The 5,065-nt window shown below is 46.2% G+C and overlaps 1 long non-coding RNA gene across 1 annotated transcript; it reads right to left on the reverse strand.

The window, feature by feature from the left end:
- Positions 1-959: 959 nt before the first annotated feature.
- On the reverse strand, positions 960-3,683 carry LOC125748231 (uncharacterized). Its single transcript, XR_007399497.1, has 3 exons — positions 3,589-3,683; positions 1,409-1,540; positions 960-1,123 (listed from the first exon to the last, which is right to left on the reverse strand). It is a non-coding gene; the product is annotated as an uncharacterized LOC125748231 (long non-coding RNA).
- Between the last annotated feature and the right edge of the window lie 1,382 nt (positions 3,684-5,065).

The following is a 5,065-nucleotide window of genomic DNA, read 5'->3' on the forward strand; positions in this document are numbered from 1 at the left end:
GGCTCATGCTTTGTGTCTGGATGAGACCGGAACTGGAACCTTGTCTTGTCTTCCAGGCTGATGGCTTGATTACAGAGGACGTACCCCCAGAGGGGGATGGCGTCATTTCCACTCCACAATCACGACAGTGAGGCTCAGTCAAACTGGTACGGGATACTGGAACCCTAGTCCTCAGTGAGCTCTGCCATAAGCAGCCTATGGTCACATGTTTATGGCATTCCTGCGGTGTGGGGATGAGATCTCCATGTCCCTCGTAAAAACCGAGTGGATGCTTTAAAACAGTGGACCTTCTGCAGCGCTAAATGGGCGGAGTCTCTGAGACGCCTCTGTGGAGCAGTGACTCACCTCACATCCCGACACACTGATTCCTTTTGTAAATTCACAAATTTCGTAAATTTGTAAAATGGAAAACACCATTTGAGCATATTTAACGCTGCAGAATGCGTGCCGAGTCGGGGGTGAAGGTGACGCAGAGGCGTGCGGTGCTGTGATTCACGCCGCTGGCTGTCCAGCTGCCTCTCGTTAGTATCATTATCTGTCTTTATGTTTTTTGTTTGATTATCTGAGCTTTGCTGTTTGATGGATTGTTTTATTTATTCCTACCCCCCCCCACCACAGGCCTGAGGATAAAACAAGATCCAGTCATCGTACCTGAATCTTTCATTTTTATTACTCTGAAAAACAGACGAAATGAGCCCGTGCAGAGTGCTGGGGGTCCGGGTAACGGGGGCTGCAGTGGCTGCGAGGATCTTGGATCTGGATCTCTGGATGTGTGAGGCGGGTTTATGGATCTTTCCGTCATACCCCCCCGTGCGCCGTTCAGGGATAAGGCAGATGTCAAAGATTGTTATTGTTAGGGGAAAAAAATGAATGGGGTACAAGACCTGGGGATACATTATAGCAATTCTGATGTGATTTAAGAGGAAGACAAATAGGAAAATGAGGATGACTCTACGGCATTAAGATTAAAATCATTTTTATTGAGTCCAGGTGAGAGACCAGGGGGGAACTGGGATTAAAACTCATTTAGGGGTCCATGGCCCCACGGTACTTTGGGAGGTCTTCCACGATGAATTTCGCCAACCGAGGAAAATGGCCAGTATTCCAGATAGCCAGTCCAGCCCTGCAAGGGGGTTAAATGTATGTAGTGTGCAGATGAACATACATATAGTGCAAAACCGATGAAGCACAGAGCGCACAAGAGCAAATAAACGTGATGCAAACCAATTAAAAAGTACACAGTACACTAACAGAATATCCTGAGCGTCACTTAATGCAGGCTCCAGCAGGCATCGTAATTAACTTGTTTTTTTTCCCCACAGAAGCCATCGGGTGAGCGTGTATGCTGAGATGAAGACCCTTGTGCAACAGTGCAGAGCTGCTTACGTGTAACGAGCTGAAGTCCCACCTGAGTTAATTAGCTGCATGCGGCACGATGGGAAACTGGGAGTCCTGCGTTAACCATGACCGTCCGTGCTGGTGGTCCTGAGAGCTGATTCGCTGCGCTCTGGGTCACGGTTCTGCTCACGGATGAAGTGTGCTATTGTGACAAGTCAGAGTTCAAAGATAAGTGACATATCTGCATGTGTTTATAGACATATACACGGTAGACACTTAACTACCCACACCTGCTCACTATTGCGAGCATCCCGCTCCTTCGAACAATGAGTCATATGGCTGCAATTTAGATCAGGTACCCTGAATGATCTAAGCTATTTTGAATGTGGTAAAGCGTGTCAGAGTTTACAGAGAATGGCATGGTAAACAACAATCAGTTGCTGAAAACAGAGGTACTCATAAAAGAGAACTCATTTAAGCTAACAGGAAGGCCTCAAGTACAAATATAATATATATAAATAATTTCTACTTGCGACTCAAAGTAGGCAGGTGTGCAGAAGGGCTTCTCTGACTGAAAAGTTCATCAAATGTTGAAATGGTCGTGGAGTAAAAGGTCTATCCTACTTAGTACTGTGTAGGAGTAGCTAATAAAATGTACACATTACCGAGCAGATAACATAACCAACAGCATATCCAGCCTAGCATACCAGCTAGTCCAGCTGGGAGATGCATCTTTAACAGCTTCACCTTGAGGTCTTAAATTCATGTCCCTTCAAGGAAGAAGATCTCATTACATGCAGCGGGGCATTTATATCTCTTTAAGTGTCTGCAAAACATTTGTAGCCAAAATAGTACTAATAAAATTCAAATCCACATAGTGTGCATTCATGGTTTGGGGTCAGCTAAATGCATCTCCACCTGGCTGAAGACAAATTTGGTGTATTGATTGTTTAGTTTGAGTTTGGATTCTCTGCTTGTATGCCGCTTGTATCATTTTGGAAACTTCTGGAGCACAACCAGCAAGCCAGCAACCTTGCCTAATCCAGACTGGAATCTGACCCACAAAGGCTGTGTGCCAAGTTCCGAACCAACAAAAATTAATTGTGTGAACCTTAAACCACCATGATAAGGCTAGGATCTACTTCACAAGAGAGGCAAAACAGGTCCATAAAGTAGGCGAAGATAATAGATTTACACTCTTTGTCACAGAGGCTTCACTAATGTTACTAGACTAGAACACTAAAATGCTACATACTGTCTCTGGTGCTCTTGAAAACAATTTCGCTGCTGATGTTTCACCAAACTTTAAATATACTTTTTATTCTACTGACCATAAATGTGCTAATGCATTCCAGTGCCGCTGAACAGGATGATTTATTGTTACAGCTCAGTGGAGTTTCACTGGGAATGAGAACTTGGTCCAAGCTAATTTTTTTAAAACCCCAGATGCCAGCAAATATCGACGACCCTCTTCGCCGAGGGAAAGTTGAGTAGTGGCTTTCGCTGTCACCCTGGGTATCCCTGGCTGACTCATGTTACTGCTGAAATTCCGGAACGCCAACCAAATACAAGTTAGCTAACAAGTCGTAACGTTGAGTGACAGGACTCCAGATCTAGGCCCCCCTTGGGGGCGTGGCTATGGGTGGTCAGGGGGTGGGCCGTACCCGCCCAACACAGACCGAATTTCAACAATTGATTTATTAGAATCACTAAATTATTAAAGTAAGAACTCCAACCCTCACAACCTCCACCCGCCCAACTCAAACACTAGTGCATTCTCAAGACATCCAAATGCCCACCACTGGGCTCCCATCTGGGAAAGACTTGCCTGAGCCCTAATTCTGTACTAACATTAATAGTTATTATACCTGGGACCTGCAGGGATGAGCTGTAGAGGCTGACCAGAGGCATGTGAAAGCCATGGACTGCTATAGTACCATTTTGCCCACTTTGGTACGTGTATGCGAACAGGAAAGAGAATGGACAGCTGACTCCTCTGGGTGCCTTTCTGGATGCTCTCCTGTGGGGGGGGGGGGTAAATCACAGGCATTCTATTGGCTTCCCATAAGAGGGCAGAAAGGGGAAGGCTTCCAGGGGCCCAGACACTAGGGGGGCCCATGAGTGTGTGAGTGTGGATGATGGTAGCTGTGGTTAGGAGATGAAAGGGGCCCGTTTGGTTGAATTTTCGTGTTTGTGTGGTCCTGCCTCACACCTTACTGGGCAGTCCGAACGACAGAAGTCCTCACTCACCATTAGCCTGTCCTCCCAGCTGGCCGAAAACATCATCTGCGTTTATTTCACACTCTCCCCACGATTGCTTCCAGAATCTACTATGTGTTACCCAACAGCTAGAATCTCTGGGAAACTCAGCAGAGTTCTGCAGCTATGCTCCAGAAATGCTCAGGATAATTAAAAAAACATGCGACGTCTCATTCAATCCCTTTTATTGTAGTTTAAACACAAATCATCTGCATTTTTATGAACAAATGTTTTAAAAAAAAACACTTTTGAAAAGATACTGAAAACCATTAATATGTGTGTCACCAAGTACAATGTGTAAGCACTGTACATCTGTCACACATTATCTGTTTTGCAAACCACGAGATGGACAGCCATGCAAATGCTTGTAAGGGGCTTCCTCTGCTTAACTTACCGAGAACACTATAAAAGTAACATCGTATGATACACACATCATCACTCTCGATGGAGAACAGTGATTTCCTCCTGGACAACAAAAAGGTGACCAGCTTGAGAATGTTGGTTTGTTTCCTGGTAAATCTGAAAGGGGTTTGAAATCCAGAACTTTGTCCAACTGCGCCTTCCAGACTGGGATTTGACGCATCCCACAAGAACCTTTGATATCGTTTCCGAGTAAATTTACAATTTACGTTTATTTATTTAGCAGATGCTTTTGTCCTGAGAAACATACAAGCGAGGATAGGAGAGCAGGGTCAGCCAGTAACCTTGTAGCAACTGGTGTTAAAGGCTTTGCTGAAGGACCTGACGGTGACATTTGAACCGGTCGCCTTCTGATCATGGTCACCAACCTGATCCTCAAAGCCACACATCTCCTACAAACCAAAGCCTAAACGGCGTGACATACATGGTAATTTGAGTAGAAACCTGTAGCCTGTGGCTGAGAGTCCAGCGGGGGTGAAATGATTTGCCATGTACTTTTTGTGTAGGGGTCACCGCTTCATCAGGCCCGATTCACCGTAGAGCGCAGGGGGGCCCCCCCGAGCTTTTGCGCGACGGCAGCTGTTCCGCAGTAACTGACTGCTGCAGGTGCTGCCTTGTCATACGCCAGCTCCGTTTTTTTTTTTTTTTACGATCGCCCAGTGTGCGACGTTTGCAGGAGTTGGTTTTCGGCCTGGCCAAATGGCTTCTCGTTCCCAAGGTGCCATTAAAGCCTGGATTCCCAAGGGGGGGGGGGATGGCATGTCTTTCCGAAGTTTGCTGATTTCCGGGAACGTTGGTTTTCTGGATTGCGGATCTGGGTCCCTATTCACGTCAAAATCACAGTTCGCTGATAAGCAGGCTCTTCATTTGGTGATGCTAATCAGTTTGGCTAAGCTGTGCTAAATAGACTGATAGGAACCACACAAAGAAACCATCCATCCATCCATCCATTTTCCAAACCGCTTATCCTATTGGGTTGTGGGGGGTCCGGAGCCTATCCCGGAAGCAATGGGCACGAGGCAGGGAACAACGCAGGATGGGGGGCCAG

The sequence above is a fragment of the Brienomyrus brachyistius genome, chromosome 9 (assembly GCF_023856365.1).
Source record: "Brienomyrus brachyistius isolate T26 chromosome 9, BBRACH_0.4, whole genome shotgun sequence".
Lineage (NCBI taxonomy): Eukaryota > Metazoa > Chordata > Actinopteri > Osteoglossiformes > Mormyridae > Brienomyrus > Brienomyrus brachyistius.